At 49.6% G+C, this 27,104-nt stretch overlaps 2 long non-coding RNA genes across 4 annotated transcripts in view; both read right to left on the bottom strand.

Annotated features, from left to right (window-relative positions):
* Window positions 1–5,921: 5,921 nt before the first annotated feature.
* Window positions 5,922–26,648, bottom strand: LOC122187446. 2 transcript variants are annotated; one of them, XR_006181317.1, is made up of 4 exons: window positions 26,616–26,648; window positions 24,595–24,796; window positions 23,423–24,143; window positions 5,922–6,043 (listed from the first exon to the last, which is right to left on the bottom strand). It is a non-coding gene; the product is annotated as an uncharacterized LOC122187446 (long non-coding RNA). The 2 variants fall into 2 exon arrangements; XR_006181316.1 differs by lacking the exon at window positions 5,922–6,043 and having other exon boundaries at window positions 23,143–24,143.
* A 10-nt stretch (window positions 26,649–26,658) lies between these two features.
* LOC122187445 overlaps window positions 26,659–27,104 on the bottom strand; it is a 12,291-nt gene continuing 11,845 nt past the window's right edge. For both annotated transcript variants that reach the window (XR_006181315.1, XR_006181314.1), the window contains 2 exons: window positions 26,981–27,089; window positions 26,659–26,796 (listed from right to left, as the gene is read on the bottom strand). This is a non-coding gene — a long non-coding RNA (uncharacterized LOC122187445). The remainder of the gene's footprint in view (window positions 26,797–26,980; window positions 27,090–27,104) is intronic.

The raw sequence follows: 27,104 nt of genomic DNA, 5'->3' as shown, positions 1-27,104 counted from the left end.
TTCTCATCTGCGAGGGAAAGGCCTGAAGTGGGGTTTGGTTGCATGGCAGCAGGGATGCTGGTGGCACTTGCCCTTTAAAATGAAAAGTTCACAGCAAAACGGTTTTACCCCCTCACACACAGGGAATGCTAACAGCATCCTTTTCTTTTTTTCCCCACTTCTGGCCGAAACTTGTTTTTCCCTCCTTTGTGCCTCTCTGAATCCTGCCAGCGCAGAGATTCCCTTGTTCAGAGAGAAAAAAAAGGAAAGAAAAAAAAAAAAAAGAGAGAAAGAAAAAGTTAAGCCTGGGATTAAAAACCCCATCACTAAAATAGTCTGAATAACAAAGTCAACTGCCTGCATGGGGGACTGCTGCATGCCTGTCCCATATCGCCGGCCGGCACGGTCATGTGCTGCTCGAGATAGTTCCTGGCAAAGCTTCTGCTCAGCCTGATAGCCCTGCAGCTGCTGATACTGCTCTGCCTGCAGGAACAGCCACAGCACTGTGGGGATGATGTGGGGGAGCAGCGAATGTCCCTTTGGGAGCAGAGGAATGGGTTCTTCTTGGGACCGGAGCCACCTCGATGCCTCCAACACTTCCCATGGGATGGGGCACCCCAGGGCCTCACTGGGGGATCTGTCCTCACCCCACAGCCCTATCCCTGTGCTGACAGTGCAGCACAAACTTTGGGGCACAGAGGTGTGCCACGGGAAGGGATGATAGCACAGATAAGACCCTGCTGTGTGAGGGCAATGACAGGCTCAGATTTATCAGCTGTGTGCTGAAAGCCCGGCAGCACTGGGGCTGGGGGATGGCGTGGAGAGGGGGGAGAAGGAGATGTCTCCCATGGAGAGGTCAGAGCTTCCTGTGCTGCAGTGCTTTAGGGTGAAACTGAGCAATAAAGGCAAGAGCCTGAGAGCCACAAACTCCTCAGCCACTGAACCTGGGCTGTGCCCCGGCAGGTGCTGGGCTGCAGAGGTTATACCCATCCTCTACAGATGTGCATGACTGCATTTGTTTACTTGTGTGGGCATTAAAACTCATACATAACATTTAAAGAATTATGCAGAGATTTGTTCAAACGTGCATCTATTGTTTATTTATTTGCTTAGATGTTAGAATCCATGTATGTAATTTGAAGACGTAATTTCACACCGTTGTGTTTAAATTCGGTGTTGCACAGCCCTGCGTGACAGCAGAGACACAGAGGTAATGCCCACGTGTGAGCATCATTGCTGTTGGCTGCTTACAGAAAGGTGTTCTGCATCTTTCTGTAAGAGCCACTCTACTCAGCTTCCATCAGCAATGCAAGAAAGAAGCTTAAGGAGAAATAATGCAGCACAGAAAGGCGAGAGGTGAGCTCCAGCCCCGTGCCTGGAGGTGGGTGGGCAGCCCAGCATTCGTTCCCACTGACATGATGGGCCCCAGAGTCCCAGCAGCAGATTTTGAGGAGCTTTTAGACATACAAAGCCAGAGAGCACGGCCTTTTATAAACCAGCACGGAGCATCTTGCCTCAAAAATAGCACTGAGCATCTTATTACATGTTCAGCACTCAAAAGACCTTTTAAAATCAGGCTAAGCTCGCCTGAGTGGTTCCCGTTTAATCTCTCCCTCTGGATAAACACTGGGGAGTGCACAGATACAGCCGTCCATTTGTTTTCTTGAGTAACATCAGCTGCTCGTGTTTACGTTTGCTTCTTGCATGCTAGCATGTTAAGTAAACCTGGAGCCCTGCGAAATGAAAGTGAAATGAAAGGAATGCATGGTACCATGATTTTGCTGAGATCTGGCTTTAAAATTAGCAGATCTTAGGCATAAAGATGAGCCCTCAGGGGAAAAAAAAGCCTTCAAACCCCACATCCTACTTTATTTTCAACGCTGTACATTGCTATGACTCATTTTGGAAAGGTAAACCAGTTGTTTCCTGTTTCCGACTAAGTTTGTGCATGTATATATTTATACATTAGTTATGTATATTTATATGATCTATAGAAAAATCTCGTCAGAAACATACATGCATGAATACATATACGTACTTTCAGCTGCTTGCATATTCATATATATATATATATATATATATATATATATATATATATGAATATTCATGTATACATGGACAGATGTGCAGTACGGTTAACCTGGACAAGAGAAGGCTCTGGGGGGACCTGAGAGCGGCCTTCCAGAACCTGAAGGGGCCCACAGGAAAGCTGGGAAGGGACTTTTTATAAGGGCATGTGGTGACAGAACAAGGGAAAATGACTTTAAATTGAAAGAGGGGAGAATTAGATTAGATATTCGGAAGAAATTCTTTACTGCGAGGGTGGTGAGACTCTGGAAGAGGTTGCCCAGTGAGGCTGTGGATGCTTCCACCCTGGAAGCGTTCAAGGCCAGGCTGGATATGGCTGTGAGCAACCTGGTTTAGAGGGAGGTGTCCCTGCTTATAGCACAGGGTTGGAATGAGATGATTTTAAAGGTCCCCTCCAACCCAAACCGTTCTGTGACTCCGTGATAGTATACTTATGTATGCTATAAACCTACATCAGAGCATGGATGGGTGCAGGAGTGAGGGCTGCCTGCTGGGGGCTTTCCTCTCTGCATGCTCCCCCCGTGCTGAGCCCACTGAAGTGCCTGCAGGGCTCACAGCAGTCTTGCAGGAGCCCTGTGGTTTGTGGCAGCATTCCCACGTGTGCACTTCGATCAACCAACCGCGAGCACTTCTTCAGTCTCACTCAGACACAGCTATTTTGGGCACCTGCATGCTGGACGAGAGCTTCAGCCCTGCCAGCAGCTCTGCATGGGTGAATGGAAAAAATACATATATACACATATAGCCCTTCAGTTGGAGGATTGCTGGCAGGAGTCAGGCTGCCCCAGCTCTGGGCACTGCCATCCCATCCCACATGGGTGAAGGGGAGGTGCTGTAGCCCAACACACCTCCATCCCCCTCCTCATTCCCATCCCCGCTGCCCCCCCAGCCTCATCCTGCCCAGCCTGCCCAGCCTCCCAGCAGCACCAGGATGAAGTACAGAAAAAATAATAAATTGAATCCAAATGTTTATACCATTGGCACTGTCTGGGGCATGTGCCTAATAAAGATGAAGAATATTTTCTTGTAACTGCCTGCTAAATTGCCAGAAATGGCTGCTGAGCAGACTGTGCAGAGGCAGGATGGAGGGGGGGGGTTAACCTGTTGGGACAGATGATGGACAGACAGACAGATGCTATGTGTTCTGGCTGCTGCACTGAGATGCCTGGGAAAAAAAAAAAAAACCAAAAAACAAAAACAAACAACCAAACCAACAAAGCCCAGCCGGAGCCATTGCAACAGAATGGCTGCAGTGAGGTTACCGGGCATTTACTCATTTCTTCAGCATCATCAGGCTGTGAACGGGGCCCCGGGGGCGGCGGGGCTGCAGGCTGATAAGGAGCAGCTCCGTAATCTCCAACCCCAGCAGCTGGGCGGGTGGCAGTGATAACGCACATGCACAGGGTGTCCAGAGTGCTGTGGGGTTTGTGTAGGTGCAGGGGGGGTAGGATGCAGCATGCCCACAGCACAGCACCCTGCTGCCACCCTCAGTGGGATGCTGCCCGGTCAGGGCACAGCACACAGCTGTCATCAGGGTGGCTATGGGCAGCCCGGCTTCTGATGGGGGTAGAAAGCCAAAATCTCAGTGCTTGGCTAGCACTGCCAAAACAAATGGCAAAAACCAACTGTGGAGCTCACACGCTGATTAGAGGAGTTCCTCATTGGTGTGAAGGGCACGGGGACCTGCAGACCCCCCTTGGAGATGTGCAGGATCTGTGGATGCCCACGGGGCACTGGGACTGTGCCCTAGCACCAGGAGCACTGAGCGCCGCCGCTCTGCACTGCCACTGCTCGGCTCCTGGGACAGCCCCTGTGTGCCAAATTGCACACACGATAAGCTCTGCTGCAAAGCACATTTTTGCCAGAGGGCAGCAAGATAATATCTTAAAATAGCTCTGCGTGACATTTGAGGGGTCTGTGCCACTGCCTTTTCCATGGGCTGCCTTCCCCTCCTGCTCTCCCCAGCTCTGGGCAGGACCATCCCGTGGGAAGGCTCTGCTCCTACAAGCTGAAGCAGCCACGTGTAACTGCGGAGGCAGCGCTTTCTGCAGCGGGCATCGCGCTCTCCTCGTGGCACGGTGCACTGCGTGGCACTGCAAGACAAAGCCCTGCCTCCACACCTCGGTGTGCCTGCAGTCCCTGTGCCAGAAGTTCCGCACCCGCTCTGCCCGCGCTGCCTTGGCTCGGGCTGAACAGAATTTGGCCAAAGCCCCGGCGAGGGAACAAAGCAGAGAGCCCCAGCAAAGCGTGGGGGAGCTGGAGGAGGGCCCTGCTCCATGCACAGCCTGTCTCCAGCACCAAAAAACAACACTGCATGAAAGTTCAACCTTCCCCTCGCTGCTGTTGCCTCCTTTTCCCTCTCCCTCTGCTCCCAGCGCTGCTCAGGGAGAATGGGTCGTGTTTGCTGGGGTGCACTGGCAGCTGTGTGACACCGTGGAGAAGAGTGAGGGGACAATGCCAGCATCCTGCCTTGGGCAGGACAGCTCCAGTGCTCTGTGCTGCAGGCGCACAGCCTTAACCCCCATTGTGCCAGCTGGGCATGGTGCAGCACCGCAGGCCTTGAGCTTGCAGCAGCACTGACAAGCAAATGCTTTAAAAGAATTTATCCCTCCACATTGGATTTTAGGCACATGCTCCAAATCTCTCCTGATTTGCTAATGCTTCTGTGCTGCTTCTAGCATGTCATCTTTAAAGGCAGAGTTTCAATTTCTATCTAACCTTTCTTAATGGAAGGTTAGAAATGCCTTCAAAGAAAATAAACATTGCAATGCCCACACAAATTTTCTAACTTTTTAAAAGGCCCATGAGAGCAGCTGCTTTGTGCAGTTCAGAATTTCTGCATTTAGGAAATGAAGCAGCTCACATAGGCAGGAAAATGTGGCCCACACACTGCTGCACTGCAGACCCAGCTCCTCTCTCAGTGGTCAAACTGCAGCCAGCCCACAGCACCCAGTGTTTGGGTGATCCTGGGAGCCAGCTACTGGACTGTTATCCAGGGCACAGACACCTTGTGTCCTTCCAGCCCCTTCTGCTGTGCTAGTATCCTCAAAATCCAGCCCTGCCTGTGAGTGCGTCCCCGCAGCTCTGTGTGTCCCCCCCTATGGGTGCCATGCATGGCCTGAGAGCAGCCAGCGGCCACTCGAGCAGCAGCACAGGGCTGTGTGGAAATGCAGCACTGTATCTCATCAGCCATTAAATGCACACCTGCTCCTGCATCATGCTGTGGTGGGATGGCCCTGTCCTCTAAGACACGCATGGGTGGCTCCTTGAGTTGTGTTTCAAGCACCCAAACCAGCCATCTAACCCAGCCACCCACCAAACCAGCCATAAAACCAGCCATCCCAAGTGGCTCCCTGGAATGGCTGCCCCGTGTCCTCCCTGCAGGTGGCCCAGGGATGGCCCTGTCCCCCTGTGGCCTGCCTGCCCCTAGCATGCTGGTGGTGATAAGGCTGGAGGGTGCTTCGTTATTACTGTTATCAGAACAAAATAAAGCCTGTCTGCCTCCAATACATTCTTTTGTCTTAATTGTTCTATTTCCCTGTGCCTGTGCTCTCCTGGCCACACCGCTCCTGCCAGGAAAGCAGAGCGCTGATCATCCTCAGATGGTTCACACAGAGGTTTCTGTTTTGTTTTGTTTTAACAAGGATCCAAGATGATTGGGGGAGGGAAAGAACTTTTGTCCTCTGCTTAAAATAATTCAAGAGCTTTCCACTGCCTATGCCAGGCCAGGCCGAAGCAGATATTTGCATAACAAACGAGCTTCTCCTCGCTCTTCAGCCCCAAGCGACTCATGAGGCTCCTGCTCCATTCTCCATCTACATTCTCCAGCTCCAGCTCCAGCTCCAGCTCCAGCTCCTCCCATCGCTGTCCCACAGCCCCATGCAGGAGCTCAGCCAAGGGCTTTCATGGAGCAAACTGGAGAAGGTGGGTGGAAACAAATGCTACCAGAGCCCCAGCGCCATCCAAACATTGCATTCTAAGGAAGAAAGGTGGGAGAGAAGGCAGTTATTCATTTTGAAATGAGTTTCCATCGAGATTAGATCCTTTTTTTAATTACATGTCATTATGGCTACATAATTAAAAACAACAGTCCATAATCGGGCAGATGCTATCATCCCTCCACAGACCTCTAGAGCATCTTTGCAGCCCACAGGTAGCATTTGCTACAGGGCAGAATGAGGATCCCTCTGGCCATTTTCAACAGCGTTCTGAGGCACAATGTCCTTGCCCTGGGACGGTGCTGCCCTGGGCCTCAGGTTTGATCTGATTCCTCCCACCTGCAGCTCGCTGCCTTGTCTGCTTCCTCCTCCTGCCCAGTGCCAGCTGCTCACAAGCCCCGCCGCATCAGTGCTGCAATGGCACAGGTATGGGCAAGACGTTAAACCGGTCACCAGTTTACAAAGACAAGAAAAAAAAAAAAAGGCAACAAAAGACCAACAAATAGTTGACTCCGTTCCCAGGCAAATAAAAAAGAACAGTTTGGGATCGTCACCAGTGTCCCTTTGTTTACGGAATGCAGCAACAGAATAGACAAGGAAAGAAAAACCCCTGCTGATAGCGGCAGCTCAGCGTGGGTGAAGCAGGCAGGGACATGCCCAAGGAAAGGAGGGTCAGACGGTGCCTATCTGCTGCTGACGGGAAATTAATGTGCCCGAAAGCACTTAAAAGAAAATAAAAAGGACCAGACCTGATTGCAGCAGTTAGAAGAGATATATTCTTGGCACGGAAACAAAAAGCAAATTCATAGCAGGTTTGGAGCCGATCTTACTGGCTTACATGGGATTTTATACTTTGGTAATTCCATTGTTGGCTGGTGATACCTGATTTATGGCTGAATAAGGTCCTGATCCTGCAAACATTTACTTATGTATTTTAGTTTTACCTTTGCCCCAGACGCCCTATTAATTTCACTGCAGTGAGGATAGTGCTTGTTTGCAAAGCTGGCGCCTTTGCAAGAAAATCTATGCCATAACGCCTGCGATGAGGAGGAAATTTTGCAGTGAGAAGTGAACTCTCCCAGACGGGTGACTGCTTGTGGCCTCAGGCAGAGACAGCATGGCACACGCAGCCCCTCCAGCCCAGGAGCTTCAGCAGGCAGCAGGGAGAGCCCTCAGCTGAAGCCTGCAGCTGCTCTCAGCTCTGGCAGCCACTGCAACAAGTGGAGAATCAGGCAGCAGCGTGGCATTAAGTTCAGTGTTACACCGTCATTTCCCCTGGGCAGACCATCAAGACGAGCTTCTAAACAGAGCCAAAACAGTATTTATTTGTTGTTTCCGTTCAAGAAAGTGACATTTACCATTAAAACCACTGGGTTTAGTCTATACCCTCCTTGTCAGGAGAGGGGGCATGCTAAACTTCATCCACCAAACACCATCCTTTAACAACACAACGACCGAATCTGCTTCAGGTTGATCACAAGAATAAAAACCTGACAGAGGGGAGGAAGAAAAGCTGCGAAGTTGTGGACACATGGACAGAATGCAGCAGCTTCGGCTGCCAGCCCAGCAAGATGCTCCCAGCAGAGCCGTTGCTCACATGCCCATCACATGGGAACACTCTGCTGCTAAAACCAGCCGAAAGAGAAAAAAAAAGGGGGGGTGGTGGTGGTGGCTGTGTATCTTGGAGCAGCTGCTTTCCTCACTACTGCCGCCAAGCCTTCCTGAGAGCAGAGCTACTCCTCAGTGCAGGGCAGAATTCATTTGCTCACAATGGAGCCATGGGGGCTCTGCGGGCAGCCCGGGCTGTGCACAGCCAGGGGCTGCTGGGGGCCTGGAGCCGGGCCCAGGGGCACTGGAGGCTGTGGGAGGGCTCAGAGCAAAAGCCTTCTGGTGCAGATCTGTGCTGCTCCCTGTAGGAGATGCTTGGCCAAGATGCAGCAGTTCCCAGCCCACGCTCAGTGCTAGCTGCCCAGCAAAGCTTGGAAGCTGCTCGTGTGATGTAGGGCACTTCGGCTCCGTGTGAACACTTCCTCCCTGGCACATCTGTCGAAGAACAGAAGCAGCAAGACATGTGCTGCTATACTTTGATTTCAGCATCTCTACAAGCTAATGGCTTGCTGCCTGCAGGCTGGGGCTCCTGCTCCAGAGCCGGAGCACAGCGTGATGTGGGTCTGGAGTTGTGCAGCTCAGGTGGATGCAGCCTGCAGCAAATCTGGGCAGTGCTGGGGCAGAGGGCACAGCCACAGCTCTGCTGCAGCACCCTGGCTCTGTGTGCCTTGCACGGCTGCAGGCTGCTCCCACAAGCTCTGGTACACTTCCAGAGCAACTCCTGTGAATTTGGCTCAGCTTCTAATGCAGCAGCCTGGAGAAGTGAATATTGCCTCTCTACACCAATTTAATTATATATAAAATTAGAAGGAGGAAGTCTTAGTTAAAATTTCATACTTCTGGAAGACAGCCGGTTCGTTAGCATCACTTTAATGAGGCACTAACCTCACTGTAATGCTTTTATTAATGCTCGTCACTTATTGAGTGCCAACAGCTTGGCTCCTCTCCGACAGGCCGGCTGGCCCGCAGAGTGAATGGTTTAGGGGTTCTTTGATGCAAAATGCGAGCGCGTTTCCACCACAGCCACAGGACAAACGACAGTTGGTGAGATGAGACACAGCAAACCCCACCAGATGGTGCCCAGAGCGGGCGATGCAGCGAGAGATTGAGATTGGGACAGACGGAACGGGCCCGGGAGGAACAAACCAAGGAAGCAGAGGCGATGCTGTCCCACCGACACCACTCCTGTTGGCTGCAGTGGGGTCAGGATGGGGCCAGGCCAGTGAGCAATGACAGCCCATCAAAAACACATCTCACAATGGGCTTTCTTTGGCCCAAGCAGCCTCCAAGCACCCAGGCTCCTGCACTCTGCCCTGCCCAAGAGCAGAGTCTGCTGCTCGCAGGTAGAGCCCAGGTGCTCCGGGCACACCTTTCAGACATGGACACAGACAGAAGGGCGAGATTACCCCGACAGCTGCCAGGACAACAGCCCCACACCTCCTGGGAGCTGAGGTGGCATATGCCATATGTTTCTCCTCCTGTTCCTTCAAACTCTCTGAATAGAGGGATTAGAAATTATCCATTGCAGCCTAAAACAGCGGAGCCAAGTGTGGGCTGATATTCCAGCACAGAGCTTACCATGGCAGCAGAAAGCTGGTGGGTGCTGCATGCACACCAAAAAGTGGGACATGGGTTGGCTCTGGTTTCCTACCACCTTCTAGGAATGGCTGCAGAGGTAACAGGAGAGCCCTCAGCAAAGGATTCAGCTCCATTGCTGTCACACTCTCGATTTTTCCTGCAGCTGAAATAGAGCACTCCAAGTCAGCAACAAAAAGAGGGAAAAAGATTATGCAGAGCAAGGGGGAGGAAGGCAGTCGGCTGCCTGGCACAGAGCGGTGGGACGGGGCCAGCTGGATGAGAAATAGGGCAGAGGCTGGAAAAGCAGGGAGAAACCCCCCCCGTCCCCATTGCATTCTACCAAATCCGCAGAGCAACAGCACCAAACCACACAGTCATTGAACTGGAAAATTCTCAACATTGTTTTCTCCACCTAATCTGACAAGATTCAAAGCCAAACATGGACATTTCATGGGGTGCTGATCTGCTTTTTTCCCTGTGAAAGTTTCCCTGGGTTTCTGTGGGAACCAACCTGGTTCTTGTGAAGAAAATAATCATAGAAGAGAGAAGAAAGAGGATATTTTCAAGGAAAACTAGTGAAATGCAGCAGCTCTTAAAGTGACTGCTACAGGTAACTGGGAAAGTGGTAAAACAAAGTTGTTTTTCCAAGTATATTTTTTGCCAAAATGTGGGAGTTTTTTGGTGAAATTAAGAGCTTGCAGGGCTGCTTGGGCCCAGGTGTAGCTGTTGTGCAGGCTGGGCTGCCAGCATGCAAACACAGCTCGCTCACTACAGTGGCTTTAGCAGCAAAAAAAACTCCAAACTTGATATTTTAAATGGGATTGTATTCAGGGCATAGAGAGGAAGTACATCGTCCTGGTCAGAAACAGGAAGACTCATTAAGAGCTCAGTGCATCTGTAAACAAGATGCACGTTGTTAAGGTTCATCACCCTGGCAGGGATAACTGTGTCCAAGCTTAATCAAGGTAGAAGGGGGAGTTTGGGAAGCATCACATCCATGGCACACGTCCCTGCTTTGTCACATCGCGCCAAGCACTCGATAAAAGGTCCCTTTGAAGAGGAGCCAAGTTCCTCCTTGCTCTACTACAGCGCTGTTGTGTTGGGTTCGCTGAGCCGGGTTTCCAGTCGTGCAAAGGATTTGTGAGAGGCAGAGGAAGAGTGAGAGCGTACAGAGCGCGTCGTGGCTCAGAGGGAACAAGAGGTAGAGCTGTAATTAACTATTGGGCTTTACTTCTGGGTTTTTTGTTCTGGCAGTGGGACAAGCAGCGCTGTGTTGGTAGAATGCCGGCCCTGCGTTATGAGCAGGCTTGCCTTCTGCATGGCAGTTGGTTTCATATCGTTAGATATTCAAAATCCACACGCCACGTCCCCAAAATCACAAGATTGGTAAGCAAATCCCGAGATTAAAAAGGCTAATAGTAACAAAGGGCTGCCTTTTGTCTCTTAGTGGAGCTGTTAGCCTGCCAACCTGATTTCAATAGGGACTTGGGTAAAGGAAAATAAAAAAGGGAAGGTGAGACTTTCCCATGGTTACACCAGGAGTTTAGTTTCCCAGAAAAGCGAATCTGTAATTCATCTGTAATGTAATGAGATCATTTCCATCTGATGAAGCCTAAGTTTATATTCAGAAAACTAAAGAGAAAAAAAAAATCCAGCATCTAAAAGCATATGAGCCAGCCAATGGGTATTGGGATGTGTGTGTGCCCAATCAGAGCACACAAAGAACGCGCTCTTTCCTTCAATTAGGGGACTGTGTCCCTGGTTTCCTTAGCAGCATTGACTCTGCAGTGGGTAGCAGAGGTGTGAAATGGAGATGCTCATGATACAAAATGCCTGCAGCCTCCTGGGGCAACTCGGGACCACAGCCCGACTCCTTTTCCTCTGCTGGGTGTAATGCTGTGGTAGGAACGGCCCAGAAGCTTCTCTTAAAAGCTTGTGGCCCTTTCTCTGTCTTGGGTTTATTGGGCATGAGCTCAACTACTACATGTCAGCCTGCTCTTGGGAAGGAGCTCACCTGGCCGCTCCTGTGAGGAGCTGGGAGCAAGCAGGGTGCTTTGGCATGGCATTAGCATGGGCTAATTAGTGGCAGGCACACCCTCATGCTCCTGCCAGCAGCCCCAACCCAGAGCACCATGGCTCTGCCCACCAGCCGTGCTGCCTTTGTCCATTTCTCCGCAGCTGTTTGCTCTCAGCTCTGCTGCTTGGACAAGCTGGCCACAGTGGCTGAGCGTTGTTGCTATTTGTTCTCAGCCCTGGCTTGGCTTTGTTGCCACAACCATGTGAGTACGCAGTCGGTTGGTTCTCCCACTTACTTTCTACTGGAAGGGGACTTCAAATATTTGCTTTCAGAAGTATTTGCAGCAGCTCCTCTACAATTAACAGCATCAACCGAAATGCTCAGAGGGGGTGGGAGAGTGCTCCTGTGCCTTCACTCTCTCCTCAGTCTTGCTGTGATGATCCAGAAACTCTTGGACTTGGTTACTTTGCTACTGGGTGCATCTGATGGGCAACATATTAGAATATATGTGGGAATTGCCATTGGCATCACCATTTTAGACATCCCAGTTCCTATTCCATACCAGACAACTTTGCAGCTCTCAGGAGCAGCTTTCAGTAATACTTGTACAAAATCAGGAAGTCTCATTGACTCACCTTAGGCTGATAGCAGTGCAGCAGAATAGAATCTAGCCCTTGCATTTAATGAACTACAGAACTGCCTGAAGTTAAGTGCTAATTACAGAGGTACTGGTCTGGTCATGCTGGGTTACAGTGCAGGACACCATCCAACCAACCAACCTGGCAAAGCGTGCCTTAATTCTGAGAGGAGCTCCAGCCAGACACCCATCCATTGGGCATGGATGCTCTGCTTGGGATCAGTTCAGGGAAGGGTTTCTCTTTGCACAGCAAAGGCTGAGCTGAGACTTTCACTGTTTGGGCTCCACAGCCTGCTGGGTATCTGTGACTGCCATCAGCCTACTGCAACCTACCATTAGGAACTTGCTTTAGCAGGGGGTTGGACGAGATGATGCCCAGAGGTGCCTTCCAACCTCTGCAGTTCTGTGACTCTGTGATCACTTGAAGCCTCCAAAGGTGGTCTAAATCCCAGATGAGCTTCCACTCCCTCAGAACACACAGACCTAATGGCTGTATTTCAAGAGCAGACTAAGAATTTTGGAGACAAACTCCGTTGCTGAGATGTGCTCTGAGAGCCTGGCTGTGTTGCCAGGAGATGGGCTTTCCTCCAGACACAAATCATTGCTCCCTGCTGCAAAAGGGATCCACAGTCACAGCAACTCAGCATGAGCTCTGCAAAAAGGGAGAAGCGACCCAAACCAAGGGGTGTTTGGTACTGGGCAGTGCATCCCGAGAGCTGCTGGAGAGATGCCACTGCCTGCAGGGTGCAACACTGTGCAGCATCAGGACAGCACAGGATGAGGCAATCCAAGCAGGAAATCCAGAGGTGGACTCTGGTCAGTGGGTTCGGGCAGGAGCAATGTCTTCCCCAACTCTCACTTCATCATCACCTCTCCCAGCTGCCCGACTGGAGTTACTGATCTGTAATGCTGTCAGACCCACATACTGCACAGCATGCGAGTTGTTGCTAGGTCCCTTTTATTCTCCATCCTGCCTGGGCAGAGAGCATGCTTTTGGCTTTATGTATGCTGTAGTTTCTCTCTTTTTGTTCTTTATTTTGTTCTTCTTTTTTTTTTTTTTTCCATCTCTTGTAAAGACTTTGCTATGTCAAAATCTGTCAAACAACTCCTCGTGCCATGTTTTTACAAGAATCCTACTTGCTGAACAGTGCCAAACACCCTTTAAACAATACTCAGTGAAGTATTGCGTTGCTGTGCTCTCTCTTGCATGCCATATTTAGACAAAAGTTAGGGAATTCCCTGGCCTAAATGAGGGCTTGAATGAACCCATTCTTTTCCCACCTCAACTAAAAATGTACGTGATCACACCAGGCAGGCCTTCTTCTCAGCTTTATTATTCATTGACTCCGCACTTTATCTGCCTAGAAATCAGAAAGGAAAAAAAAAAAAAAAAAAAAAAGGAATCAGAAAAAGAAACGAATGAAGTGCATGTGAGCGCAGACACACACTAGGTCCTGCTGGGTGCATTCCCACCCCAGGCAGCAGAACACAAACACCGCACCCCACGCTGACACCCAAGCCGAGCGCACGCGACGTCACATCACAGCCAAATGCAGCTTTATTGCTTGGGCCCGGTGCAAACAAGCAACGAGGTTACAAGCATCAAGGTTTTCGTGGGGGTGTTGGCAGTGCACCAGGACTCTGTCAGCCACCAGAATGTTCTGCACAAAGGCCACAGCACGTGGGGCACGGCGTGTGCTGCCCTGTGAGCAGCAGCCCGGCAAGCTCTGCGCTCCCTGCACACGCTGCCCTGCACGTCCATCCATTCAGGCAGGCGAAAGCCGGAGTGCAAGGACTCCTACTGACAATGCAAAAGTCAATGGGGCTGCAGATCTTTCTGGAGCGGCTATTGAAGCTCCGCATTCCAGAGCGCTATGCTAATCGCTTGTAGCCAGCCCTCCAACATCCCTGCAGTCAGTAATGTTTAAACTCTTTGCCATACTTTTGTCCACAGTGCGTGGGCCCCCCAGATTTGATGACATGTGGCTCTCCCACTTGCTGCCAAGTCCTGTGGGATGTCAGCCCACAGGGCCCAAGCAGATGCCTTCCACGCATGAAATCTGTTGGAAAAGCATCAGATAAAAGCCCGTCTTCCCCTCTGCTCTGTTCCATAAAGCACTAAAAAATGCTCACCATTCTGCCCCGAGAACCGACTTAGAAGGAAATCTGAACCCTGAAGCTGAGCATTGACAACCACAGTGTATGCAGTCTGAAACACAAGGTGAAATACTCTGAAAAAGAAAGCATTAAATGTTTTATATACAAGCATACACATATAAAATCCATTACAGCCATCTCCGTTGTATCCGTGCTGCCGATGGCGATGGTGGGGACCTGGTGATGGTGCAGACAGGATGCCAACAGCAGCTGCCTGTAACTGCTGTCATTTAATTCCTTCAGTGTGGCTTGAGACAACATAATAACTGAGACATCAGTCACGGCCTGAGCAGCCTGGTGCTCCTGGTGTTATTGCCACTGTGGGAAGCAATAGAGGAAAGGAATGGGACGGAGAGAGCTGTAGTGCTACAAAATGCACCCTTAGGATCAGATGCTCACAAGCACTCAGTTCCCATTTAGGAACCGAAATGAAGCTGGCAGGATTTCAGAAGTGCTCAGCATCTATCAGCTTCTACCGAGAACATGCTGAGCTCTTCTTGAAATTGTTGGAGAAAAACAATTCAAAGATAAGAGCCAGCTTGTGGTTTACAATTAACATCATTGTATGGGTCTTCTTGGCAGTTTGGCAGGAGCAAGAATAGTGGCTTTCACACGAGATATTCCGTATGAATTCATGTCTGAAAGCATGCGGGCAGGTCTGTGAGCAGTCACCCCACTGACTGCCTCCTGTGAAAACTGCACACCCTAAGGAGAAATCTCCACTTTGTGTTAAATGATGCCTTGTATAGCACTCAGCAAGATGGGATCTGCTTCTGATTGCATCAGTAGAGACCAGAAAGAGCAGAATGAGCACATAACACACTGAGGTGCAGTCAGGAGAAAACATCTGGAGAAACGCACTGATTTAGTCCTAACTGACATCAGTTTCTGACTTGCAATTAGGAGCAATATTCTACACAGGTTGATATCTTTAGTCCTCAGTAAGCTCTGTCCCACGAATGCACAGATGCCTTCTGGCAGTGGTGCAAAAGCAGTGTTCTCACACAGCCACAGCAGGGCTGGCTCCAGCACACACCTCCAGTGGACAGAGAGGGCTCTCAGATCTCACCACACCAGGAATTCCCTACACAAGAGTGCTGTGCCTCAGTCAGAACTGCTGGGTAACACCCAGTTCTGGGACTACATGTTTTGTTCTCTTGCACCTTAGGAAAAGTTTATTCTCAATAATGGGTCCAAATCACATTTGTTTGAGATGGCAACAAATGGACGGAACCCAGAGGAGCTGTGCTCCTTTAGAGAGCAGATAAAACACCACACAGCCATGCATCTCAGACCTTAGAAACTCAGGCTGTGTTGACTTACTTCCCAACTAGAAATGAAAGCAGAACAACAGCAAAATGCATACTGCTGTTTTCAATTCTGACCAAAACATTTAGCGTGCCATTCATCAAATGTAACGATTCTGCACAATTCATTACGCCCATCTATCACAGCTCGTTTTTTACAGCTGTAGCAGCAATGCAGAAACAGGGCCTGAAGCAGTGATGGAGCACCTGGTGGGAAGGTGGGGCCAAGACAGGAGGGCACAGGTGTAAGCAGTGCATCTGAGTGATGGAAGGGCTGGAACCAGGATCCACCCCTTTCAGTCCTCATTTAAGGGCTGGCAATGGAGATGTGGGTATCTCTCTTTGGGGGTTCTTGTGTATCTGAGGTCTCTTGAAGGTAAGTAGTTTTCTTTCTTTTGTTTCTGCATCAATAGTTGTTGTTGTTGGGCTTGTTCTCATTTGCTGCAGCCTAGAATTGTGCTACTTTGCTATTATTGCTGTATTCTCTGTCAGCAAATATTATAGCATTACAATAGCTAACTTTGTAGGCAATAATTTGCACAACAGACACCGACCCTAGGGGGAATGCTCTATTCCCAGGAGGAAGGCTGCCTGTTCTGCCTCTTCAGAATAGATTACTGTAATAGGCTGCAGGAATGGGAAAACAATTGATTGCCATGCTTTGGCCAAGGAGCAATGCTGTCCTTCCTCTCCTGAATTTGTTCTTTATAGAACAGGACAATCTGAGAAGATGCCAAGAGAAATCTCCATGCCAGTGAGTACTCAATTCAAGCATGGTCTCCCAGTGAGCAGGGAAGACACAGAGCTGCACAATCACTGCCACAGCACTGAGGGTCAAACACTCATCTGTCTCCCAGCTGAGCTGAGCAAACCCAGGTGGGAGGAAACAAAGAGAAATAACGAATTAAAAGTTGTGTCTCCCAGGATGGGGGGCTGTGGGTGTTCCTGCCCCCAGGAGCTGGTTGCTCACATGCTAATGCTTGGGGTTTGGACATGGCCTTCAAGTCCTCCTCTTGGTTCCTTTTATTCCCTGCTAGGTTTACACAGCCTCTCAACTTCTAGTGTATATTTAGTCCAAAGAAAAACACCATTAAAATGCCAAGGAGGTTTTCAAGACAACTGTTTTATTATATTAAACTAACTTCAAGTCTAAACTCTGCTTCTGTGAAGTTACTCGGTAGATGGGTTGCTTCAAACCTAAATTGCTGACCGAGTGCAACCATCACCAAAAAAGATCACAGCTTTCACAGGTCAACCAGAGCAGAAAGGCTTCAACAAGAGGATACCTGACTTCAGGGGTCTGCACACAGCCCTTCTGCTCCAGCTGCCATCCCAAAGATGGGCATCCTTCAATGCAGAAGGCACCTTCCCCAATCCTGGTGCTGCCACCTGAGCAGTGCTGCAGCTCTGAAATGCCCAGTGCTTCTGTGTGCAGCTCTGGCACATGCTGCTTCTGTTTCTGCTGATGCTTCAGAGGAGAATCAGTCTGAGCACCACAGCCTGTGTGTCACCCAGTGAAACCCAAGAGCTGCATCCATTTTTAGCACCCGGCTGCTTGCCTGGAGATATGTTGCATTATCTGACCAACACGTAAGGGAACAAAATGAACTGCAGCTCCCCCTGCCACTTATTTACCTTCAGTTTAAACAATGCCTCTGCAGCCTGCTCTGCTCTCTCCTGTGCACCCATTTACTCAGCACCTCTTGCAGGGCTGCTCTATTTTTAAAAGTGTGCTGCTGGCTTTTATCTTCAGCTGGCTGCTTTTTTTTTTTTTTTTTTTTTTTTTTTTTAAGCTCTTGTACTCTCTAAACTTATTTAAAACATGTTGGCAGATAAAAGTAGCAAGGGGAGATACAGCAAATGCATTGTGGTTGGCATTGATAATTGAGAATTAAGGCAAGAGATAACAGCAGAGGTTAAAAACAAACCATTAAGCTGAACAGCAGCAGTGTTGGTGCTCAGCAGGTGAGCTGTGATGAGAGAGCTCTGAGGCCATGAGCACTGAAGGCCTCTGGGTGCTGAGTGCACCAATACATCACCCCAGTACATGCAAAACCACTTCAAAGTCTGGGCATCATTAGAGCTAAGAGTCTTGTTCTCCTGAGGTTGTGGTGTGTTTTTTTTATTAACAAATTTGGTGACTCTCTTTGCCAGGTTTGTTTCTGTCCTATTTCTATCAAATCTTGCAATATTTTGGTTGTGTTTTAGTTCCTGTCTGTTTCATGCCATCTGTAACCTTTGCTTTTCTCTATGGATCTCATCTGGACATTTAGAGGAAGTCACAGGCTCATGGACTTGTGTACATGTTATGGCTTCCTGCAGTGCATCCATCTCTGTGTACGTGGGGGAAATTCTCTCTCAGATGGAGCAGGAGTTGGGGCTTTGTTTGCCTGATGCTCAGGTGCCAGCTGTGCCCTGTGGGGCTGCCCTGTGCTCCCATGGTGTTCCTGCAGCAGTCCCACAGCCACCTCTGGTACACTGTGCACGTCGGGGGCTGAGCTCAGCTCCATTTCACATTCAGGCTGTCTCAGAGCTGGTTGGAATGAGGGCTTGCTAAAGCTCCCGTCAGATGCTGACGGGCCTTTTTGTGCCAGGAAAACGGATGTGTGTGACAACAGCAAAAGTGCCTGGAAGCATCCCAAAGGCTGAGTGAAACGAGGGAATTTTGAGTGGCACCAAACAAAAGGAGCAGTGATTTAATTGCCACAGATGGGGAGGGGGGAGTGGTGTTAGGAAAAGCAGGAGGCTGAGATTAGCGAGGCAATAAAATGAAAATGGACAAGAGGTGGAGCAAACTGTGCTGAGATAAGGGGAGGTGGATTTCAGTGGTGGCAGATGGAGGGGGAGCTGGCAGCCAAAGAGGGAACAAAAGGAAACCCAACAGGTAATAAATCCGTAAAAATCTCAATCAACAACTTGAAATACCATTTCCAAACTCTCTCCTCCAGGGAGCTGTGATTACAGCAGATGGATGTGTGGGGCTGTGTGCTCTCCTCAGATGCACTGAGGACCTCCATCCAGGTGAGTGGGGCTCCTGTAGGCAGCACAGTCCTGGCACAGCAGAATGGTGGTCAAACAGCAAGAGGTGAAAGAAACCCCTTCTTCCTTGGCTTCCAGGCTGACCATTTGACTCAGCCCGAGTCAGCAGCACGAAGGCAATGTGCTGTGTTTCCTCAAGCCTTGTGGCAGCACACTGCACCAGGTATCTCAGCTCTGGGTGATAAAGTAGCTGTTAGCAAGAAACTCATTAATGAGTAAAGCTGGGAATAGGTGATTGATAACAAGCAGGCATCTGGCCACTTTTAAGGAGTCGCTAAGGCCTTGACCATTGAGGCTTTAGCAGATAATCTCTAGAATATCTCTAGCTGTGCCATGTTGGAAAGGCATCCCACATGCTGAGCCTTTGCAGGCCTTTGTGTACCCCACATCAATCCCCCAGTTCTCCATTGCTGCAGGTGGGTCTGTCCCAATTCTCCCTGGCTGTATTCCCATCATTAGATGGGAAATCATTCATTTGACATAATATTCTGGGAGAATGGAAAATATCTGGATACTGCAAGAACAAAAAGGGAAATGAATAGGTGAAGTATGCTGGTTGCTCTGAGCTGGCACTTTCCCACCTAAGTGTAGGCATGGTCTGACTGCTGCTGAGCTGGGTTCAATGAGCCCTGCTTCCAGGCTGCCCCTTCCTTACCCCACATGGGTCTGTCTTCCTCCCTATGCCTCCTCAGCCTGTGTCACATCTCCCTAACCCAAAAGAACAAAATTGTACCATAAAAGGGTATAGATCATTGTTAAATAAATAAATAAATAAAATATTTATGCTTTAAAGGCTTCCATTAGCTTTTCCTCATTGTTTGCTGCAGGTAGGGCAAAAAGATGCTTGGAACAATGATCCTTACTTGTGGCCTTTAAGAATCATAGACCAGAAATGAAATTTCATAGCTAAAAGACCAAATGTAAGGGAAAGGGGAGGAAAAAATGCAGCCCAGCACAGGGCCAGGAGAGCTGTGAGCAGTGAGGGGGCACAGGGCAGCAGGAAGCCAGGGCCGCAGCTGTTTGTCCAGGAGTTTTCTTGGAAACCCCTGGGACTCCTTGCTCCCGGCGTGTCAATGGGAATAAGAAGCATTTCTACAGTGCTGAGCTGACTGCAAAATCAGGGGTGGTCTGTTTGCTTTTTTTTCCCTTAGGGAAGCACTGTGGTCAGCCAGAAGTTCTTGGACAGACAGTGGGAGTTAAGTGCATGAAATCCAACACTCCTTGCTATATACCAGAGGTCAGGCCCAGGGTCCCTTCAGATCCAAAGCACAAATGCAACAACTGTTTCCCACCAAGAAAGCCCTCCAAAGCCTGTTTCTGGAAAACGTAGAGCAGAGGCAGAATGAGATGGGAGAACAAAGTCAGCCTAATGGACACAAAGCTCTGCAAGTCGACATCTGATGTCAGTGCTTATGGACACCAAGGCTTGGCTCAGCTGCAGGGCCCAGCAGTGGCAGCCCAGGGTGCTGGTCCTTGTCTGACCCCGCTGTGTTTCACATGCTGTTCTCCTCTGGGCTGAGCCAGCTCATCCCGCTCGAAACTCTGACTGAAAACATCATCTAAAAACAGCTCCTCGTGCTGGTGCCCAGGGGGGAGGAGAAGAACTCAGCAGGCACAGATGGAGCTGCAATAAATAGCGGAGCCGACGGGACGGGGTGGGATCTCACACTGACAGCAGCAGCTCTGCATGAGTTGGGATGCAGGATGTGCAACTGCTATGCACCCTGCGCGTGGCTGTGGTCAACTCACAGCTCCTCTGCATCCAGGGCTTGGAGCTGGCAATGAATGCTACAAGAGTATCATGGTGTTCTTACTACCAACTAAATAAGCTTTCCTGTGGTTGAAAACCATTCATTTTTTCTTTAAAGCTTCATATATCAGCTAGACACAGAATTAAACAAACAAACAACCCGGGACATCTAAAATGCTGTGTTTACACTTCTCTTTGGAGGAGCTCAACTGTTCTCTGCTCAGATGCAAATAAGGCGTATTTCCACTCTATGTATTTTTGGTCAGAATGAAGAGATAAATAGTGCACTCCAAGCGTCACGCTTCCAACCGGCTCCAGCTTACTTTGGTCAAGAAAACTTCGCACAGAACACCAGCACATTTTGAGCCTGAACTGTAATTCTCCTGGCAGGAATTTATTGCTAATCGAGCCTATCTGCAGCATGGGAACCAACAAGTGAGGGCCAAAACCGAGGCTGTCAGACTCACTTCACTTACTGGTTATGAAATGGGACAAAACAGCCCCAGAGTCACACGGAAACATGAGCATGGTGGTGACACGGCCTTTCATGCACAGCGTCAGCACTAAAAACAGCATATAGATGGTTTGGGAAGTTATAAACACCGACCTCATGATTCTATTCTGGGTTGGTCCTATGACAAAAGGGGAAAAAAATAACCGAACGAAAACAGCAACAACAAAAATCCAATGGAAGATAAGAGCCCAAAGCAATGGACAGCATGGCTGTGGGATGGGAGCTGGCAGCACTGACTGACACCAGCACAGCTGCAGCCCCACAGTGCTTCAGAGCTCCCCTTCTTCTTCCTCTTCTTAATTATTGTGACTTTTTAATTAAACAGCCGTTGTCAGGTTACTCATGCCGTGCCCCTATCTAGCCTCCCATGACCAAAGTTTGCATGGATACTGAGAATGGCTCTTCCTCATCTTCAGCATGTCAGACTTTTTCGGTTGATCTCAAGTCTACCTCCAGACATCTCCCAAGTATGGTGTGGGGCCGATCTGCCCCAGACAGCCCTGCAGGAGGCCTGGATGGGACTCTGTGGGGCAGATGCAGAAGTGCAGCCCCAGCTGCACCTGCCCTCCTCCGCCCTATGCCTCCATCCACCAATCCATTGATTATTAAGCAGCATTGATCTGCAAATGTGGGACTGAAAGGCCTTTGAGAGACGAGCGACAAATTGTTTAGAAGCCAAAAAATATCCATGAGATAATTTTCAGTGGAAAAAAATGGAGAAAAGCCCCCTGTACCTTAAGTGCAATATAAATTCTTATCAGTGAGTGTTTTGATGTAGTTTTAACCTCTGAATTAAGAGCTACAATTCAAAAGACATCTGCTAACTGATGATTCTGCAAAACCAGAAGTGCATCGCCTGCATTCAAATGAGCGCAAAAAAAGCACAAGCACATCTGGTTTCGTGAATCAGATCAGAACAAAAACTGTTCTTTGTTGCTGCTGGTTTTGCCAGCAGTGGAGATGAAGGTGAGTGAAAAGCAGAGCAGATGAGACCTCTGAGGGTCGGGGCATGCAGACATTCCCTGTGCAGAGTTGGCTCACCCCCAGCTGGGGTGATGTGCTGGGGTGATGTGCTTGTGCATCAGCACACAGAACTACTCCTGTCTTTTCCACACAAGAAAAAAATATCAGCTTCAGCCCTGAGTCCAGAGATGCTCCTCTGGCCCTGGGTATGTTGAGCACATGAGAGCTGGAGCTGAGGGAGCCCTAGCTGTGTAAGTAAGGGGGATTTCTGCCAAGAAGGCGGGAGAGGTTTTTCTGTAGCTGGCCCCTGGAGAATGCTGCCTTTGACAGAAAAAAGTAAATGTAAAAAATCCATCCCCTGCAAGCTGGTGAAAGCATGGCTGTGGGCCACAGGCGTTCTGATGGGCTTTCTAACTCCCTGGCAAATGTCCCCCACCTTACTGCAAACAGAAGAGGCCTATTACGAGAAGTCCTCGTCCCCTCTCTTTTTTTTAATTTAATTTTTTGCTTGTTCTTCTACAGCACTGTCATCACATTGCTCAAGCAGCAGCCATGCAAACTGTGGCACTGATCCCTGAAGTGCTGCAGTTCTGACTTCCCCAGCAGTGCTGCACAGTTTTCCCCAGCCACCCTTTTCACAGCAGCAGAGATGATGCTGCCCAGCCCTGCTGCAGCAGCCCCCCGCTGTGCTGTGAGCATACAGTGACAAACCCAGCCTCCTGTTGTGTGCTTTGCAGGAGATATCTTTCTGCTCAGAAAATCACATTTCCCTCTCCCAGGGCCATTCCACCATCTGACCAAACACCTCCCTAAATTCAAGACACCAGGACTGAACTCTGGACCGGCCCTGGACAGGAGAATTATCCACCAGGGCCCAGTTTTCTCTTGCAGAATTTGTCAAGAATTGCCACCAGCTAACCTCAGCTTGAGAGCAGCCGCAGGTTGCAGTATCAGTGCTGTCTGCAGCCCTTCCACAGCTGGGTGTGCTCTGATCCAGCACCTGGAATGTGCTTCCGGAGCCATCTCCTCTCTTATCACTCATTGCGCCGATAGTCAGCCTGAAACAAGCTCGACCTTCTGATTGAGTTGAACTTTGGCCAACAGGAAAACACTTGTTGTAGCAACACAGTCAGGCACCCAGCTGTCTGCTTTGTGCAACGGGGCAGTGGGGTTGCATTAAGGCCCGTTCCCCACCGTGAGCACAGGGGAAGAATGGAAACTCACCAGATGTTGGCATCAGGCTGAGCAAGATGTGAGTGCAGGTGGGGCTGTCAGTTCTGCCTCATGCTTACACTGCAGAACACATTTCAAAGAAAAATAAGCTTTCCAAATCATTGAGGAAAAAAACCCCTCGTTTGTCACCTTCTGCCATCCCCATGTGCCCTCCCAAAGCCATCCCTGTGCTGAGGACACTTCCTGAGAAGGGTCACTGCTGATCCCGTGCACTTCATCACCAACGATGACCAACAAAACCTTGGGATTAAGGGAACGTTTCCGTGGCATTGAAAATAGAATTGGAAAGGAAAAGATTTAGTTGAAACAAACAAACATGCTCATCAAGCTGCCACAGGCCAAATTCTGTAACTTCGTGCTATATTTCAAACTTGGAAAGGAGAAACAACACCAAAACAACAGAAAATGGATAACAAATAGTAAGTGGAAAGCAATGCAAAAACCAGACATGCAGGAAAAACCACGCTGGAGTGGATCCAGATCTCCCCAGCCTTATAAAGCTGTTTTATATTAACGTGAAGGCGAATTCATGAGTTTGTTCTCTACCATCTCCACAGGATTCAATCTAGACAGACCTAAGTACTGAGAAACACTTTTTCTTCAGTGGTTCCCACCTTGTGAAGCCACACAGCCAGCGCACCCCTGCTGGTCCCATGCTGCTGCCGTGCAGGGCAGCGGCTGTCACACGAGATCTCGCCCTGCTCGGATGCTGCCGCAGGACAGCCCCGCTGCAGCACGGCGTGATGCCCTCAGGGCGGTGGGGACGCGCACTCCTTCCTGGGAACCTGCAGATGCATTGCTAGGCGCTGCCAGCTCCGAGGGGCTCCGGGAGGAAAGCAGCCCGGTACCGCTCTGCTGCTCCCTGCGGGCTGATTGCAGAACTGCTGTCACCCTGCAAAACCTCTGTAATCGTTGAGCGGGTGCCAGAAGCCTTGCTCATTCTGGGTAACTCTTGCTGTCTCTTTAGAAGGGATCCTCAGAGCCGCAGCTGTCTGCAGCCAGCATACGACACTTCTTTTTTCTTACCAACACCAATAAAGAAATGGTGCTACATGCACAACACACGTGGTGCCTTCGGGGCAGTGCAGCCACTACTTCAGTCTGGGGGCTGGAGTGCAGCAGCGGTGCCTTCAGCACAGATGTGCCTTTGCCTTTAGGGCTGTGCTGCAGCATGGAGCTCTGCACAAGGAGCCCTGAAGCACCCTCAGGAGGAGCACAGTGTTCAGTGCTGACTCTTCGGGTGCAGAGGAAGGAAGGTTGGAGAGCAAGAATTCTGCCCTTCAGGGCTCATCAAACAGCCACACATGAAAATCGCACCTTCAGGGCCCCAAACACCTGGCAGCAGGGAGAGAAAAGCACTTTTTGGTTTTAAAATGTAAGAACATAACAACATTCTGTCATTTGGATCACGTCTCCATGTCCATTCAAGTTTGGAAAGTTAAATATAGCCAGCACCTTATAAAATATTAATTGAAGCAAGCACCGCACTGGGACCCATGAATCACTGTGCATGTGTTCAATACTTACAAGTGTAGCTGTGGTGAGGAGTTGGGCTCGACCCCTCACTATGGTGCATAAGGGCTGGTGGGGAACCTGCTGCTGCTGGCTTACCAAGCCATAAACCATAAACCTGTCATGTGGGTGGGGACAGCCCTCAGGTCACAGAACAAGGCTCACAAGTTAACAGCACAATTTGATGCTAATCCGCAGCTCACGTGTCAGCTGTAAGAGTTAATGTTACAAGCAAAACGTCTGGCACAGACCCCAGGAAATGCTCTTCTTTTACCTAGTTGGTTTCTGTCTTCTTTGTGAGGATGGTTGGGGCTTTCTCCACACCACATTGGGGCTGCAGTGCTGAGCATCTGACTCATCCATCCAGGCACGGAAGACCTCACGCGTCCCTCCTCGCTGCTCTCAGCCACCGATTATCTCAGATCATCATCAGTGCTTTGGATGACCGAATAAACAGGATTATCCTCTCCCGGTGCCTGTTAAGTCAAAACTGGATGGTGATCCTATTAGTGGATCGCAGTAGCACGAGGATATCCAAGCAGGAGATTATCTTTTACTTGCTCTGCGGAGCTGAAAACAGCACTGGGAAACTTTTAATCTCCATGAAGGGGACAGTAGAGCTCACAGAAAGAAACCTGAATTCGTGACCATCCCCTCAGTCAGCTGCCTAGCTCAAAAAAAAGTGTCACGATCGACAAAGTCACACCATCCTTTCATTGATACAGTAATGGATTTGGGATGCCAGTGGAAAACATCTTACATGCAACGCCTCTTTCATCCCAACTGATCCCAGCAAGCCTTACAAGCGCCACATGCCAACGGCACGTGGGATTAACAGCACTTACAGGAGCCTGTCTGTGCTCCCACTGAGGTTACAGAGCAGGGGCACTCACTGCTGAGTCAGACATGGGCTGGAATGGGGCCAGGCTGCTGAGCTCAAGCCTTGCATTGTGCTGGAAGGGTTTGGGCCTGCGCCTCGTGCAGAACAACAGGGCAGGTTGCTGTAAGGCACAGAACAGCACTGTTTGTAACATCAGGATAGCTCACCCTTGTTTTTTCCAGCATTGAGGGTTAAAAATATTGCAAGTTGCAGAGGAGGAAATACCCGTATCTCAAATAAAATCTACTTAAAGAAATGATCTGTTTTTTAAAGCAGAATATCAGGGAAGCAAGCCAGCCATTCCCAACACCTTTTAATAAATGCATGCAGAAAAGTAAATTCCTTCAAAAGAAGCTTTGAAGAGTGTAATTAAGCATGAAAGTTACCATATATTAAATTATACATCTAGTAAAAAGAGAGTCATTAGCCCAGCAAATGGGCTGTTAATGATTTCAGGTTTGCCTCAGGCTGCAAGCTAACCAACCTGTGCTGAAGCAGCGGCTGGGCTGCTGCTGAGCCTGGCTGCTGCCACAGACCTTGCTCACTGCTTGACAAGTGTGGAACAACCAAACCTATGATAAGTCACACCAAATGTGACCTGTAGAAACAGCTGGCATTTGGGGCAGGCAAAATGCCAACTTTGAGGTGCTGGGAGCTCCTCCACGCATCAGACTCTGGTGTGCATCCAGCTGCACTCCCCCACTCCTGCTGGGTCTCGTGGTCCTTTGCTCCTGCCCAGAGGGGTCCCAAAGCCATGGGGTTCCCTGCAGAGCTGCCACAGCCCCACGATCCCCACAGCAGAGCTTTGGCTGAAGCCTGCCTGCCATCAGCACTGAGCCAGCTGCCTGCCCAGAAAGGGGAGATGTAGCACTGAGGGGCACCGTGGTGGGGCACAGTGACATGGAGACATGGCCATGAGGGCCCAGCTGCTCTGCCTGTTGCTGGCCAGCTGCTGCTCCTCTCCTCTCTCTGGGTAATTTCTCCTCTTCCTGTGGTGCAACCCAAAAGCACAGAAACCCATTTCCTCGCTGGGCCCTGAGCTCCACTGTTGTGCTCCCTGGAGAGCTGCTCACGGTCTGAGCTGGCAGAGCACTCTCCCTGAGCAGAAGTGGTGTGAACACAGCACACCGTGGGACGGTCCAACAGCAGAATGAGACTCTGTTTGATTTAAGGAAGCTCTGCTGTCACTATTTCGTAACGAGCAGTTCTGGTTAGTTCCAACTTTTTTCAAATAAAACAAAGAGGCGTTTCCCTCTTTTACAGCTCACATGATCGAAGGGCCAGGATTTGCATTTCCACATAAGAATAAATTGGATCATGTCAGCAGACAGTGGCACGACCCCCAGACCCAGCTCCCACCAGAGCAAGGCCACTTGCCAACTAAGGGAGGGAGTTTCTGTAGACACAATGCTTACCAACAGCACCGAGAGATAAAGTTTCCTTTCCTGTCCACCTTTCTGACAGCAGCATTCAAGGTACAATCTCAGGTGGCCTTTGGGACCCCATTTGAGACATCTATGTCATTCTATGTCAGATAAGTCACATGTATGGTGCCTGGTCCTTCCTCCAAATGCTGTTTTCTTCTCATGGTTATTCCTACAAAAAGAACATGGCTCGATTTTGGCAGCAGTTGCACAGACTTCAGGGTAAATATAGCTGCCGTTGACTTTCCCTGATCCTCAGATACTTCTGAAAATAAGCTTTCTGGCACCCACTGAGGAACATGCTGAACATCTTTAGTTACATGCCCCCAAATAAAAGGGACCTATAAGATCCTTACCAGCAGCCATATGAATTTGATTTGAGATCACACTGAACTCTGGTTAGAAATATTCAGGCGCAGTCCATCTCTCGCTCCACTGACTGCAGTCAGAATATCTTCAGTGTAACTGGAAAGCAAGATA

Source organism: Lagopus leucura, unplaced genomic scaffold, assembly GCF_019238085.1.
Source record: "Lagopus leucura isolate 7727_CA_CO unplaced genomic scaffold, USGS_WTPT01 Super-Scaffold_100047, whole genome shotgun sequence".
Lineage (NCBI taxonomy): Eukaryota > Metazoa > Chordata > Aves > Galliformes > Phasianidae > Lagopus > Lagopus leucura.
This window is presented reverse-complemented; position numbering and strand designations above follow the sequence as displayed.